Consider the following 17,251-nt stretch of genomic DNA (forward strand, 5'->3'; position numbering starts at 1 on the left):
CTTACCCATCCCTAGAAACTTGATTTGAATTCCCTTTTCTCCTGCCCAGATAGACCATCCAGTTCTCAGTTTTTCACAGAGCTATTTTGTCTTTATTCTTTTTATGCCATTCCATTGGCTTATTATTGTTTTGATTAAGATTCATGATCTTGCCAAGCACGGTGGCTCATGCCGGTAATCCCAGCACTTTGGGAGGCTGAGGCGGGCAGATCATAAGGTCAAGAGATTGAGACCATCTTGGCCAATATGGTAAAACCCTGTCTCTACTAAAAATACAAAAATTAGCTGGGCATGGTGGTGCATGCCTGTAGTCCCAGCTACTCCGGAGGCTGAGGTAGGAGAATCACTTGAACCAGAGAGTTGGAGGTTGTAGTGAGCCAAGATTGACCCACTGCACTCCAGCCTGGCAACAGAGTAAGACTCCATCAAAAAAAATAAATTATGATCTTAGGCTTCATGTGTCTCTCATGATCAAGGGCCAGATTCATGATCACGGCTCCATGTGTCTCTGCCAAAATCCTCTGTCCCATATTACCTTTGACTTCCTGTGCTCCCTTCCTCCTTTCCTGATAAGGCCCTCCATCCTTAGTATCTCCAGATTCTTCAGAAACTTGCTGACCATTTGCTTCTGCCACCTCTCAAAGAAAAACATTTTGATTCACATCCCTTCCCCCTCAGTGTACAAGTTCTAACTCAACCTTTCAATGAAAACTTCCTAGATTAGGCTATTGGGTTAATTATTATTATTATTAATTTAGAGACAGGGTCTCACTCTGTCTCCCAGGCTGGAGTGCAGTGGTGCAGTCATAGCTCACTGCCACCTCAAACTTCTGAGCTATTGGGTTATTTGAAGTGCTACTACTTCAAATATATTCTATACCTTGAGCATCACTGATTTCCTATGTAAAAATGTGTAACTGGTATGCATTGGGAAAGCCATGTTTTATTATTTTCCTGGAATTAGACTATAGGCTATTTTAAGACAGTTATGAAGTTTCATGTCCCATAGCATCTCATGTGTATCAATGAATCCTTACTTTGCATGATCCATATCAGAGCAGTTAATGATGATGGTCGTATCCAACTCCAAGTGTAAAATGAACTTCTAGCAAATGTGTGCCTGGAATATGGAACTGATAGAGTACTATGGAGTTCCTGCATTCTTCTTTAAGAATTGAAAAATGTCAATCCCAGCACTTTGGGAGGCCAAGGCGGGTGGATCACAAGGTCAAGAGATCGAGACCATTCTGGTCAACATGGTGAAACCCCATCTCTACTAAAAATACAAAAAATTAGCTGGGCGTGGTGGCACGTGCCTGTAATCCCAACTACTCAGGAGGCTGAGGCAGGAGAATTGCCTGAACCCAGGAGGCGGAGATTGTGGTGAGCCGAGATTGCGCCATTGCACTCCAGCCTGGGTAACAAGAGCGAAACTCCGTCTAAAAAAAAAAAAGAATTGAAAAGTGTCAAGAAATAAATATCCAGAAACTATCCCAAATAGCTGTATCATTCATCTGCTCATAAAAATCAGAATAATGCCAATTGGAATTACCTTTTCTTACACCTCGTGACTACCATATAGTAAGTTCTCAATAACTATTAAATTTACGGTGATTGGAATATCTGTGCAGTACCATATAATTCATCATCATCATTAACTTTTCTATCAACTTCTGTATAAAATCTCTGGCTATCTTGTGGTTACTTCTAGATTGCAAAGGCCAGTTGGTAGACATGACTTTAAACTGATGCCTTTTAATCTATGACCACAAGCCTCTATCTTTCCTTGATATACTGAAAAGATAAAAATTTAAAGATTGCCGAGTTTGGTGAGATTGTAATGACAGTTCTTCCTCAGAGAAGAATAAAAATACATATCTTTAGATTACTACATGAATGATTTGTTAAAGAATTATTACAGCTCCATGTTATTGAATATTGAAACATTGTTGAAGATATGGAACCACTTTCTTATATTTTATGAAAAAATAGCATTAACATACTGAGATCCAAGGTGGATTTGAAGACCATTTTCAACTCTTCAGACCTAGGATTTTACATTCATCTGTAATAACTCTGCTGTTCTTCGATTACGTGGTGCTGCTTTGCGGTATTTTTAACCTGGGAACACTGAAGCAAAGATGTTCAAATTCAACCTTGGAGCTTCGTATCTTTCACCAACAACATTTACCCATCCTGTCTTATTTAAAGGCCAAATGGAACTGTTATGGTGAAAATCTGAAAAGAATGTCAGAACGAACACAGTATGGAGAACACATTTTCACAAAAATAGTGATTCCAAGTCTTATAATTTAATATGCATGGTTGAATGAACTTATCTTTCTCCTACTCCAAAAATACAGCCTACCACATCCTGAACTGCAGACCTTTGGAAAAGAGACCAAGTCTGTAAGTTAGCATTCCATAATTATGCCCACTGTACACCTTTATGCCCCATACAATTTTCTAATTAAAAATGAATTCTTTGCCTACAGGCCTGAGAAAATGATAAAAAGAAGGAAATAATTGCTCTATGTTTCTTTGAACTAAAAACGAAATCATTTATTCTAAAAAGAATAATGAAATGCATTTTAGGTGAGGGCATGCGAACTGTCTTAGAAAGGAGTAGATCGTGTACCTGGAAGCTGAGAAAATGCACTTTTAGCATGTTCTGCAGGAAGTTAATAAAAAGCTCCTCAAAGAATTTCCTTAGCTTGATTTTAGAAGTATATTGTTAGAATCCAGCCCTCTGTGTTGGTGGAGTAACCATGATAAACCAGCTGCACATTTCAGTGGCTTCTCATGTAACAGTATGGTTATTACTCACAGCGTAGTTCAGTGATGGGCAGATGAATACAGTATGAGGCTCTGCTTCGTGCACTTTTTCAGGGTCCCAAGCTAATTAGAACGTGCAGCTTGGCTGTTTCTAGGGCCCCACCTTCTCTGCCTGTAGTCCACCAATGGTAGAAAATCATAGAGGACTGCCCAGGAGGTCTTCTGGATCCAGACCTGACAGTGATGTACTTCACTTCTGCCTTCATCCCCTTGGCTGGAACTCAGACAGTCCCGCCTAACTGAAAGGGAGGCTGGAAAATGTAACCCAGATGGCTGAAAGACGAAAAGAAAATAGGATTTGATGAACACAGAGCAGTCTGTCACATCCTAATAATTTTGAGTTGGAGTTAATAAGGTATGTAAAAATAGCCCTGTGGTTGGTCCTGAATGTTAGTTTCTATAAGAAAACAAAAGACCGAGTGTGTCCGTTTCGGAGAGCCATAGCTACGTATTGCCCATGAGGGAACATGCTCGATTTTAGAGGCTACGAGGAATATAAGATGAATTCAACATTGTCTCTGCCCTCAGGCCATCCCCAGTCTTTTAAAGAAGCAGGTTCTCTGTAAACTGTTTTCTAGCTGTGCACTAGGATGTTAAATTGGAGTTCCTTCTGAGGCTCCCAGTTCTGATAGATATGAAATTCCAAAGCGAGGTACCAGATCAAGGTGCCAGTTTCCAACAGAATATCAAGAACGGGTTCTATAGTGAAACACTTCTCAGCATAAAGAGGATATGTGGCCCCCAAGAGTGAAGGTTAAGAGAGGATTTCATGAGGAGAATTTCTATTTTTAAAAAGACACCGGATGAGGCTGGGGGGCTGTCTGCCACCTCACCTAAATGCTAGGAAGACTGACTTCAACAGTACCATTTTGAGAACTTGACACACACCTCCTGGAGCTGGAAGAGGGTAGATGTGGATTCATGACTCAAACCTGAGAAATCTGGAGGAAGTTACACCCTAACTGGCTAGTTATTCAGATGGCAAGAGCAAAGGAAAGTTGTTGCTGGGTTGAAATCAACCAGGAGGAGCTTATTTCTTAGAAGAATGAGGATTCATCTAATATGGCCACTGAGAGAAAAAAAAAAAAAATGGAACCTAAGGAGAGAAAAACTTTAAGTGGAGCCTAGATCCCTAGGGGCTGAGAAAGAAACAACCAGCTGAATTCAGATTGCTTGTCTGAGTTAACAGGAAAGAGAAAGGTGTAAGAGAATCTCTGAAGAACCCACAAAAGTAATCTTAGAGAAAGGATCAGTGTTAAATATTGGTTAAGGTGTCATGACTCTGTATTAGTCAAAAAAGATCTTGGCCAGGCACAGTGGCTCACACTGTAATCCTAGCATTTTGGGAGGCCGAGGCAGGCAGAGCACTTGAGGTCAGGAGTTCAAGACCAACCTGGACAACGTGAAACCCAGTCTCTATTACAAATACAAACATTAACCAAGCATGGTTGAGTAACCCTGTAATCCCAGCTACTGGGGAGGGTGAGGCAGGAGAATTGCTTGAGCCTGGGAGGCGGAGGTTGCAGTGAGCCAAGATTTCACTACTACACTTCAGCCTGGGAGACAGCGAGACTCTGTCTCAAAAAAAAAAAAAAAAAAAAAAAAACAGTTGTGACTGTTTCTCTTATCTCTTTCTTTCTTTTTTTTTTAGACAGACTTTTAGCTCTTGTTACCCAGGCCGGAGTGCAATGGTGCAATCTCAGCTCACCGCAACTTCCGCCTCCCGGGTTCAGGCAATTCTCCTGCCTCACCCTCCCCAGTAGCTGGGATTACAGGCACGCGCCACCATGCCCAGCTAATTTTTTTGTATTTTTAGTAGAGACGGGGTTTCACCATATTGACCAGGATGGTCTCGATCTCTTGACCTCGTGATCCACCCGTCTCGGCCTCCCAAAGTGCTGGGATTACAGGCTTGAGCCACCGCGCCCAGCCTTTATCTCTTTCTTACTTCAACCCTGGGGATGGAAGTTGATCAGAACAGCAGTTAGTGAGTGAAGGAGAATGGATATGAGACAGCCAAACATATTCTTTATATTGAAGACATCAGTTTGCCTGTGGGCAACCATGGCTATAAAATGATGTGTTAGCTTTGAGTGATGATTCACGTGCTAATGAATATTGGACTGGACATCCTAATTTCTGAATTCAGACTGTGTTTTGTAATCTACTGTGAAAATAGAACTGTTGCTTAACTAGGAGTGTTCAGAAAATAGTGTTTTTCATCGGGAGCAAGAGAAAGAGCTAACCAACCCCTTGGATCAGGCTTAGAAAAACAATGACAGGCAAAAACAACATTCTTTTATGACTCTTGCTGACACAGCTGATTTATACAATATGATGTTTGCCTTTGAATTCTGGGGCAGTGCCCCAGGAGAAGTACAAATACATTACTCTGGGAGGTGAAATAGACATCACTTGCTTCTAGCTGGAAGAGAAGTGTGTTTAAGGAAGGGCTTCATGGAGACGAAGGTGTATGCACCAGACCTTAAAGATAAAGGGAGTTACATGTGCAGAGATTTGGGATGGGCTGGGGGAAGAGAAGCAGCTGTTGGTGCATTGTTAAGGGCATTTTAGCAGAGCAAACATAAAAAGGCAAGGAGACAGAAAAACACAGCAGATGCAGGTAGAAGAGCAATTAGTTCCATTTGGCTGAAGCCAAGCATAGGATAATAATTAAAATTAAGGTAGAAAGTGCTGGCTTCCAGCTTGGGCAAAAGCATAAGATATGTTTGAAACCTCAGCAGGTTGTCTGCACAAAAGGCAAGTTATCTGTTGCTAGGTAATGAGGGCAAAAGGAGAACCTTGTAGTTGGGCTGACCTTCACAGTAGGTAGTCAGATGTCTACTTTACTATATCCATAGTGTCCATGGAAGTATCGGGCATTAATTTATTTTTTTAGAGGCAAAATCTCACACTGTTGTCCAAGGTGGAGGGCAGTAGCATGGTCAGAGCTCACTGCAGCCTCGAAACCCTGGGCTCAAGCAGTCCTCCTATCTTAGCCTCCCAAGTAGCTGGGACTATCAGCACAAGCCACCACACCTAGCTAACTTTTTTTTTACATTTTATAAAGATAGGATCTCACTGTGTTGCCCAAGCTGATCTCAAACTCCTAACTTCAAGCAATCCTCGGCTTCAGTCTCCCAAAGTGTTGGGATTACAGGTGGGAGCCACCATGCCCAGCCGAGGCATTTATTTTATTTAGACTAAGTTGATATCCAAGCGGGCAAATGTGATCGGTTAGGTTTAAAAACAAGGGAGTCTAAGCAGCGGGATGATAAATTCAGTAAGTTGTGCTTGAAGGTAGTACCCTAAGCTTGGAGTAAGTTTAGTAGTCAAATTTCTATAGATCGGAAAAGATCCTTTTCTGACAGGCAGCTTCTACCATTCTGTGACCTCCAATAAGTAATTTAACTTCTCTAAACCCTGTTTCTTCATCTGTAGAGTGGTAATAATAACATACAATAAAACAATCCACACATTCCCTTCTCTTTCCTCCAAGAGGAGGAGGATGGAGATTCTCAGCAGCAGGCTGCCATGCAAGTAAGTGATGGTCCCCATCTCAGTGAGGGATCTGGAGGAAAAATCAGGAGATGAGGCAGATGTTCTGTTTCATGAACAAAAAGAGTGGAAGTTAGGGGAAGACTTTAAGCCAGTGAATTTTAGCTCTTGTAAATATCAAGCTTTCAGCAAGAATCACTCACCCTCTGCCAGTTCTGCCTCTGCTTGCTTCGGGTGGGATTGGCGTGGCGACTGGGCGGGGCTGAGTTTGCAGGTTCCAAGTCCTCTGTCTAAAGTGCTCAGGAAGGCAGAAATAAAATGGATAATGGGGAGGAGACGTGCCAGCCAAAAGGGCTTGAATGTTATTCCAGTGTGATCACAGGCTTTTAAGGACAGAGCTAGAGGAGAGGAGAGAGCTGACACCTGACATATCCTTCCATGCAGCGAGGAGAGGAGATGGCAAGGTGAGCAAAAGGCAGGACATTCGAGATAGAGAAAACAGCACAGACCTAGGCCTGAAGGCAGGAAGGACTGGCGAGAAGCAGGACACAGGGACTGTAGTCCCAGCTCTGCTGTGAAGTTTTCTGAGCTGTGGTTTCTCCGTGTATCAAATAGGTTCTAACTGATACCTCACTTCCTTAGAGGCTGCAATTTGAAATCTTATCTATCCAAAATTTAGACAGACATAAAATGTAAGTAAAAACTGTCTCTGGGCATTCCGTGTAGGCATTATTACAACTTCCATGCTGAAAACAGGAAACAGGACTCCTCTCCAGCTTCTTCTTCAATCGCTATTTGGTTTAGATAGTTTGGAGACAATTTTAACATATTTGACATTCTAATTATTCTTCCCAGAGAAGTGAATATTTTGCAAATGAAGAAGGGTATTAGAGTATGAATTTCAGACATATGAGTAGGAATCAGCCAGAGTGAAGGGCCCACTCTAAGGAGGAGATAAAAGGAAGCAAAGGAATTATTTCCAAAATAGCAATATGGATCCATTCCGCATAGGGACAAAGAATATACGCATCTCTGTATGCTCTGGAGGTCTATGCATATTTGTGCTATAGTTTCTGGAATCTTCAAACATAATGAGTAATTGATGCTTGCAGAGATACTTCTCAGTCATCAAGAAATGGACAAATTATGTTCAGAAATCTTGATTTCTAAAGAGGCAGGGGAGGAGGGTGGAATTTTTAAAGTTCTGGTCAAGATTATAAAATTTGTAAAACTAGGGATTTTTGAGAGGATAAATTTTCATTAAGTGAACATTTATTTATTTGATGCTTATCTTTTATAAGTCATGCTATTCTTACTGTGATAATGGAAATATAAAATATAAAGACTGCTTTAAAAAAAGAGAGAGAGAGAGAGAGATACGCCAGAACATAGTGAAATGACTGGTCATCTTCAAATCATCTACTGTTTCAGCCTCTCAAAATGCTGTGATTATAGGTGCAAGCCACTGGGCTGGCCTGTATATTTTTTTCATATTATTATGTATATGATTAGACTATTTTTATTAGATTAAATGTTTTTATGCTATTGTAAGCTATTTATAGACAAATTTTATTGATGATACAGTTTTCCATAAAACAGATATATCATATTTGACTTAGCTAATTTCCTGTGGTTTTAAATTTAGTTTTCTATCATTTATTAACCAAAGGAAAGAAACACTCCAATGAGCTACTTCCCCATATCCGGAATTAATTTTTTGAGATACAGTCTCAGAAATGTTACTGATGAAAATTGTAATTACATTTTTAAGAATCTTCATACACATCCTGAATGCAGTGTCTGCAACTTTTTTGTTTTGTTTTTTGACCATTTTACAGTTTTTTATCAAATGGCTTCAGTATCATGAGATTTTACCTCTTGTTAAAGCTAATATGTGTCATCATGATGTAGTTTCAATGTGCTCTTTAAAATGTGAGATTTTTTCATATCTCATTTTTAATAAGGAAAGAAATATATTTATGTCCTTTAGGGTCTGAATGTTTTCTTACAATCAATGTGATCTCTATATTAATAACAGCAAATCTTTGTCATATTTGTGTGAACATTTTTTCCGAAAAGTTCTGGCTTTTTCATTTTATTTTAGTTTTCTGTATAATTATTTGTATTTTTTTAAACAACAAAATATATTGATTGCTGTTGTCACTTTTAAGCTTAGGAAATCCTTTAGAGATACAACAATATTTACTTCTGCTTGTCTAGTTTATTGAAGGCTCCCACTTTTAATATATATATTTGGAATTTAGTTTAGGTATATGCTATACATACTCTTTTATAACTAGCGAAATAATTATTCCAAAACAATTTACTTTTTTCCATATTGGTGTGTGGTATTTTTTTAAGTATATATTGATTTCTCATATATAGATTGCTTTGAAATTATCTGTATTGTCTCAATCATCTACACGCCTCTCTGTATCAGTGCCAAAATATTCTAATTATTATACCTTTCTATTATATCTCAATATTTCTTAGAGTTTGCCTGCTTCATTCTTACTCTTTTCAATAATTTTTTCAATTGGTCATCTTTGAGTAAGAGCACAAGTTTGACAGTCTACCTAGCCTAATATACTGGATCTTCCATGAATTGACTATGTCATCTTGAACAACTTACAGCATTTATTTTGGCCTTAATATTTTCCTATCTGTAAAATGGAGATGGTCATAATAATTTCCATCTTATTGGTTTATTATGAAGATCATCTGAGTTAATGGACACCGTAGTCCCCACTTATCCATGGGGAATACATTCTAAGACCCCCAGTGAATGCCTGAAACCACAGGCAGTACCAAACCCTATATATACTGTTTTATCTTACACTGTGGTTTTATAGCTATGATAAAGTTTAATTTTTAAATTTGGCACAGTTAATAATTAATAACTAGTAATTAATCAAGCAAATATAACAAGATGCTGTTCATAATTTTGCAAATAAATTTGTTCTTCCCTTAGATCTTGGCAACCTCAGCATACATTTTTTTTTCCTTATCACATTGAGAACTTTCACTTTCTCACCTAAAAGCATCACTTTATGGCTTCTTTTTGGCATATCCAAATTGTCAGCATCACTTTTCTTGCCCTTTGGGGCCAGTATGAAGTAAAATAAGGATTACTTGAACCCAAGGACTATGATACCTATACCATGACAGTCAATATAATAACCCAGATGGCTCCTAAATGACTGTGGGTGGGAAGCTTAGACAGCGTAGATCCTCTGGACAAAGGGAGGATTCTTGTTCTGGGTGAATGAAGCAGGACTGCGTGAGATTTCATCACACCACTCAGAATCGCATGGACGTTAAAACTTAGGAATTGTTTATTTTTGGAATTTTCCATTTAATATTTTTGAACTGAGGTTAATTAAAATGTTGGAAAGCAAAATTGTTGCACATAAGAGGGGGCTGCTGTATATAAATTATCTAAAGGTATTACTTCACACAACCTTAGTAGTTATTGAATGTTCACTCTTATTATAATTTGCAAATAGTGATCCTATTGTCTCCTTTCCAATCATTTTATCTTATTTCTGTGTCATATCTTATTGCATTGTCCACAGTGTCTAAAACAATATTAAATACTAATAATAGTACACATCATGTTTTGGATAAGACTAAAGTCACCGTGTCTCACCCATTGAATGCAACTGATAAACCTGGACAGAATGCTTGTAACAACTTTTTGAAGACTGAAAAGCCTTCTGGGGTAGAAGAATAGAATTCAAACTACCATCGAAATGACAATGAGTTTACTTTGTTTCCTCCAGTGTCTCCCAGACTAAGCTCAAAAGGGCATTGGTGCCAACAGAGACACCCTAAGGAGAATCCCCTTATTTCTGGCTCAAAGAGCACAAAGGTATCTCTTGGTGCTTGGAGAAAAACTAGAAAACCCCCATTTCTCTCTTCTTTCCTTTTCTCTGTTTTTTGAAGAAGCACTTTTCTCTCCAATCCTTCTGTCAAAGGAACTGTGCTTCCAAGAATCTGGGGCAAGTACCTGATGGTTTCATTTTCTTTCTCTTTCTCTGTTTTTCTACCACTTGGACCCAGTGGTAATCACAAGAAGCATGCCACAGCAGCAGAATAAAAAGTCTCAGATTCTTTGAAAGCCTCAGGGAACGAAAAAGGACCATGCTGCAGAGATATTGCAGAAAAGGAGGCACTTAGGAAGGCAATCACTTAAAGTTGTCTATGAAGTCCTGGGCCCCTCCCCAAATTGCATGTGCATAGTTCTGACCCTGAGCAGCATGCATCAGTCCTTGAGAACTGAACTATGGGACTGGCCACTGGACTAGGGCCACACTGGAGACAGAAAGGTGCACATGCAGGACAGACATAAACAGCACTGCAAAGGCTTTGAAATCATAAACAATTAAATTCACATTGGACTCACAACCCATAGAAAAGGCTAGTCAGAACTGGCATCCTGAGACCAACCAGGTCATATGTGAACACCTACTAGCACCTTGATCTTGGACTTCCCAACCTCCAGAACTGTGAGACATATGTTTCTATTGGGCTTATTTTAGTGTTTTTGGTTTGTTTTGTGTTTTAAATTTTATTTTTCAGCCTCAGTATATTACCACATTGTAAATATTTGTTGTTTATAAGCTACCCAGTCTATGGATTTCATTATAGCAGCCCAAATAGAGAAAGACAGCAATATATCCAAAATTTTAGTTTAGCATGTAATCAATATTTTTAAATGTTAATGAGATTTTTTTTCTTTCAATTAAGTTTTCAAAATCCAGTGTGCATTTTATACTTACAGCACAGTTCAACTCAGGCATTAGATTTTCATCAAAAATACCTGATGTGTATATGGATTTCATAAAATCTACAATTGAAAAAAGTGGATTTGCATACTCAGGTTGTCCCAAACATGCCTAAAAGTTTTCCAGTCAGTGGATCGAGTATCGATTTAAGTTTATAAATTGAGGGGCCTACATGATGTGTTCCTGGTCTAAGCGTTGGTGGCTCTACTTTTTGTTAAATTATATGATTCACCGTCCTTAAGCATGATCTTACTACAGGTAAGATTGTGCCAAGGCAGTGTCATGATGCAGATAGGATGGTTTCCCTGTGTCCAGAAAGATGAGAAGAGAAACCAATTGGATGCAGAATAGCTGGAGAAAGAAGGAAGATGGACCTATTTGGTCCAATGCACGCTATTCGAGTGATGAGTGCACTAACATTTCAGACTTCACCACTATACAATACATCCATGTAACAAAACTGTACTTATACCCCTTGAATTGATAAAAAATAAACTTTTAATTTAAAAAAGGATGAAGATAGAAAATGCTAAGAACTATTTTTAGAAAGACAAATAAGAGGAAAGAGAGTTGCTGTCAACCTTGAACACCGTCGAGAATTTGAGAAGGATAAACCAGCCTGGCCGCCCTTGGTGTCATGTGACCAAGAGAAACATCACTGTTGTCCCTGTAGGTTTAACACAAAAAGTGACTGAAAGACAAAATCTGAGTATTATTCTTGATACTAAAAGACAGGAAGATATATCAGGAAGAGGAAAGGAATTTATTACCAGTGTCAGAGACCAAGACTGCAATAATCCACAGCAGGGGGAAAAAACATTAATCCATACCATGCTGAAATTGTTTTGTTATGCCCTTAAAAAGCAGAAGGGCAGAGAGGACAAATAGCAGTGAGCAATTTACTGGTCCTCTCAGGTAGATTCTTTAAGGTTACAAGGATCAGAGAGATGTGTAGTTTACCTTAGTTGAAGAAAGTTTAAATAGAGAAAAAGGAGGGACATGTCTCCATTTCTGCATAGAAATATCATGGAACAGGAAAGCCACTCAGGATGCAGCTGTACTTCCAGAGATCCTCTGGACACCACAGCTGCAGTGATCCACTCAAGTTTTTATGCCCTCAGCAAACAGTGTCCATTTCTTCTTTTTTGAGACAGTCTCACTCTGTTGCCCAGGCTGGAGTGCACTGGCACGATCTAGGCTCGCTGCAACCTCCACCTTTCAGGTTCAAGTGTTTCTCCTGCCTCAGCCTCCCGAGTAGCTGGGATTACATGTGTGTGCCACCATGCCCAGCTAATTTTTGTGTTTCTAGTAGAGACGGGATTTCACCACGGTGGCTGGGCTGGTCTCGAACTCCTGACCTCAGGTGATTCTCCGACCTCGGCAGCCTCCCAAAATGCCAGGATTACAGGCATGAGCCACCATACCTAGCCTAGTATCCATTTCTTCTAAACCTGTGTCCCACCATTTTGGGGCTAAGCAACATTCTGTTTCTGCTTCTACTTATTTGTGCTGCTGTAACTTACTGAACAGCTAGTTTTCCCAGTGTATCCCATATTCAATCACACTAAGAACGAGGGCATGATTCATTTTACTGGTCACCACTAAGACAGGGCAGCCTTATTAGCATATCTGGCCTCCCCCTATGCTAGCAGCAAACATTTTGATTGGGAGCTCATTCCTGATCAAAAAAACAGCTCTGACCAGGACAGCAGGATCATATGGTGCCAGGCATCTGACCTAGAGATCCATCAGTTTCATCAGAAGGGAGTTGTGGGCATGGCAGACACTCAGTGAATCATGGACTTCTCAGTGGATTTAGGGTCAAGTCTCTAACTCATCTCTGTAAAAATTAATGTGGGTGCTTATTATCTGCAGTACTAGACTAGACTGAAATCTATATAATATAGACAGAAATGTGAGAGGAAAAAGAACCCCCAGTAATAAATAGGATAAATATAATTAAGTCAATCAAAAAGTTTTATTACAAGAAGGATTTTGTGTTTATTCACACATTCATTCCAATCTTAAAAGCATTTTCAACATTCAGTGAAGAGCCACCTTTTCAAAGTTTGATTCTCATTTTAAATTATCTAAGACACATTAGCAATTCAGAAGCATTTCACTGATTAACATTTGGAAACTAAGCAAAAGAATATTAGGATATCTTGCAGAGCAAAGGGCAGAGGGAAATAGAAGAGCAGATACTGAACAAAAATTAGAGTGAACTCTGCTAAGAGATGAAAGGATGCATGTTTTAAAATGTGTTTATAAGGCACACACATCTGCTTTGCCTTCATGCTTTCATGGTTGATTGCAAAGGCAGGAGGGGTAACTATTATTGACTTAATTTTGTGATTCCGGCAAATTCCCAGAGGGAAAGCAATCTAACATGTGACTGATTTTTTAAAGTAAGAAAATAGAGAATCCTGCTATAAGGACCACCGGCTTGAAGCAGGATGCGCAATCAGTACCTTTGCTGAACAGATAGGAAGGAGATGATGCATTTAAAACATGCCTTTATATAGATCTAAACTTGAAATGGCAGGATCTGGAGTACAATGACAGATCAAATATCTTTAGGACAATTTCCTATGGTCCTGCTATTTTTAGGTGTTTTATGCTGGCTTTGTCCTTAAGTCCCCCTAGCCTGCCTTTCATTGTTCTCCAAGTTACTCAGTATCTCTGCTTTTCTCTTGTTAGCCGCACCTTTCTCCTTCCCCTCACATTCTTGGTAATTTATATATCCTGCTTCTCTGCCCAGTTTTCCAATCCTAGACAAAGGGTTATTTACAACTGCCAAATGGTCACAATGGTTTTGTAAACAGTGTATTTATTTGAGTTAATGATTATCATCTTATTTGGGTTTTCACTGTAGATCAAAGAACAGTTTGGAATTTGATTTAGTATGAGACTGAAATTCTTAGAGGTCCTGTTTTGGAGTTGCACAGAGAGAAGATTGCAAACAAAGTCTTCCTTGAAAGGGGTTGGCTCTTATTCTAAGACTCCTCCGCTGTGGTTCATAGTTGTTATACCTCTGACCCATTTCCCACGGTCACACAAAGAGGTCTTGAATTGCTCAAAAATCGGGATAACAATTTTAAGCAATCTGGTCAAGGACAACTTGTTATGTTCCTTATTGTCTGTTTCACTCCGACCTTGAGGCTTTGTTCACAAACACATCCAGGTGTTGATTATTGGAGATTAGTCAGAAGCTTAAATTATAACTAAGCATTGTGTGCACCTGTGGGTATGGACCTCGTACAAGAGCTAGTCTGGCAGTTAATTGTTATCAAAGAATCATATAAACCAAACTTCAAGAGAGGCAAAGGCAGAAAATATGTATTTACTGAGTGTATCAGGGTTCTCTAGAGGGACAGAACTGATACGATAGAAGTATATATGAAGGGGAGTTCATTAAGGAGTATTGACTCACACGATCACAAGGTGAAGTCCCACAATAGGATGTCTGCAAGCTGAGGAGCAGGAAAGCCAGTCCCAGTCTCAAAACCTCCAAAGTAGGGAAGCCAACAGTGCAGCCTTCAGCCACAGACTGAAGAGTGAGAGTCCCTGGCAAACCACTGGTGTTAAGTCCAAGAGTCCAAAAGCTGAAGAACTTGGAGTCTGATGTTTGAGGGCAGGAAGCATCTGGCGCGGGAGAAGATGAAGGCCAGAAGACAACAGTCAAGTCCTTCTTCTGCCTGCTTTATTCTGGCCACACTGCCAGCTGATTAGATGGTGCCCACCCAGATTGAGGTGGTTCTGCCTCTCCCAAGTCCGCTGACTCAAATGTTAATCTCCTTTGTCAACACCCTCTCAGACAAACCCAGGAACAATACTTTGCATCATTCAATCCAATCAAGTTGACACTCAATATTAACCATCACATTGAGTAACCAGCCAAATAATTTCATTTTTGGCTTTGTAAGGAATTTCACATGTACCTGATAAAAGGGTAAAAGAACCTACTTGCGGTAAGGATCAACCATTTCATACTGAATTTATCATATTTGTTCAGGAAACATACAAAAGGGTTACGTAATAATCTCTCTGCATGCTTTTCTTTGTATATTTTAGCTTCCCTCAAGGCATTTGGTCACCTGCAGAAACTTCAGAAGTTGCCCATTCTAAGTTTTTAAGTTATATGAAATATATACAGAAATATTCCCTTGATAAAGTTCTTTTTACTATTTGTTATCCAGAAGAGAATTCAGGCACAGCAGAGCCGTCAACTTGATCTGTAGAGAAACTGAGTCTTTAATTGGACACAATCTAATTATCATCAAGCATTTGTTAAGACCCCGATGGAAATGTCCAACAAGCCAGCCTGGGCAGCATGGTGAAACCCCAGCTCTGCAAAAAAATACAAACGTTAGCTAGGTATGGTAGAACATACTTGTAGCCTCAGCTACTCGGGACACAGAGATGGGAGGATCACTTGAGCCCAGAAGGTCAGGACTGCAGCGAGGAGTGATCACAGCGCTACACACCAGCCAAGGCAACAGAGAGAGACACTGTCTCAAAAAAAATTGTCCGAGGAGAATACAATAGGCTCAACCTTTGTCTCCTGCACTGATGGAAGGAGATAGGCGAGGACAATCCACCTTTCCACCTCCCAAATGTCCCTCTCCCAAAAATGCCTCACCTCCCAAAAATGGAGAGAGAAAGCAGTCACAGAACAGGAGAGAAAGAGTCAAAGAGAAAGTGTCTTGGAAAATATTTGGTGCTTCTGGAGGGATTTGAGCACTGCTTATATCTTCGACATTATGCTCTGTGATTTGCACATTTCAGGGTTCCTAAGAATCATTTAGGGAACATGTTTTAAAAAAAAAAGTTCCCAGAGATTCTGATTCCAATTCAAAATTCGAATGATTTGGTGAGGACCCAGGATTTGCAGTTTTAACTACCCTTTCTCTTTGATTCTGAAATGGTTTGGGTAATCGCTTCTGCTGGTTGATAGAAACAGAACACGTTGCTCTTTTCTACCATGTTTTTTTTGCAGACATCTAAGAAGTCCTCTTATTTTCTTTTTGACAGTTTGAAAATGTAATATTTTTATTTTTGCAGTTCAGTGGGGATGAGGGAGAGTGAAGAGTAGATTGTCTTTATTTTCCTAAACACATTTTGTTTCTTAGGAAAAGGAAAACTCTTTAAAGTGATCTATATTGTCAATGCTTAGAGAGCCTCTCCTAACCTCGAAAGCACCACTCAGAATTCTTTGAAGAGGCCAGTTAATACATCTGAGTTTTTAGAGTAGATTGTCATCCAACAGATGCACTGTGTCTAAATTGTGGTAAAATAGCCACAATGTCAGAAATGCATGCTGAGTAAAATCATATAGTCATTTGAAAAATGAACTTTTGGCCAGGCATGGTGGCTCATGCCTATAATCTCAGCACTTTGTGGAACTAGGGCATGTGGAGCATCTGAGGTCAGGAGTTTGAGATCAGCCTGGCCAACATGATCAAACCCGGTCTCTACTAAAAATACAAAATATAGGGCCTGGTGGTGGGCATCTGTAATACCAGCTACACAGGAGGCTAAGGCAGGAGAATTGCTTGAACCTGGGAGGCAGAGGTTGCAGTGAGCCAAGATTGCACCACTGCACTCCAGCCTGGGCAACAAAGTGAGACTCTGTCTCAAAAAAAAGAAAAAGAAAAAGAAAAAAGAAAAATGAACTTTCTACTCTGTACCTATATTCACATTTTCAATTATGTACTTTAGAGGATTCATGGTGGCTCATGCCTATAATCTCAGCACTTTGGGAGATTGAGGTGGGTGGATCACAAGGTCAGGAGATTGAGACCATCCTGGCTAACACAGTGAAACCTTGTCTCTACTAAAAATACAAAACATTAGCTGGGTATGGTAGTGCATGCCTGTAGTCCCAGCTACTCGGGAGGCTGAGGCAGGAGAAATGCTTCAACCCGGGAGGCAGAGGTTGCAGTGAGCCGAGATTGTACCATTGCACTCCAGCCTGGGCAACAGAGTGAAACTCTATCTCAAAAAATAAAAAAAAAGTTAAAGAAGATTCACAATGAAAGCTATTACACGTAGTGCGTGTATTACCAAACCACTACATTTTAAAATATAAGGTTAGAAATTGTTTTGAGTATGGTCATTTTTGAGCATGT

General features: G+C 39.7%; 1 protein-coding gene and 1 long non-coding RNA gene across 2 annotated transcripts in view; both read left to right on the forward strand.

The window, feature by feature from the left end:
• The window catches only part of KIAA1217 (KIAA1217 ortholog), an 820,488-nt gene that overhangs the window by 405,171 nt on the left and 398,066 nt on the right, over positions 1 to 17,251 (forward strand). The gene's annotated exons all lie outside the window — the stretch shown is intronic.
• LOC144576890 (uncharacterized) overlaps positions 6,708 to 17,251 on the forward strand; it is a 36,111-nt gene continuing 25,567 nt past the window's right edge. Inside the window, exon 1 of the long non-coding RNA XR_013519588.1 lies at positions 6,708 to 6,797. This is a non-coding gene — a long non-coding RNA (uncharacterized LOC144576890). The remainder of the gene's footprint in view (positions 6,798 to 17,251) is intronic.

This window comes from Callithrix jacchus, chromosome 7, assembly GCF_049354715.1.
Source record: "Callithrix jacchus isolate 240 chromosome 7, calJac240_pri, whole genome shotgun sequence".
In the NCBI taxonomy this organism is placed as follows: domain Eukaryota; kingdom Metazoa; phylum Chordata; class Mammalia; order Primates; family Cebidae; genus Callithrix; species Callithrix jacchus.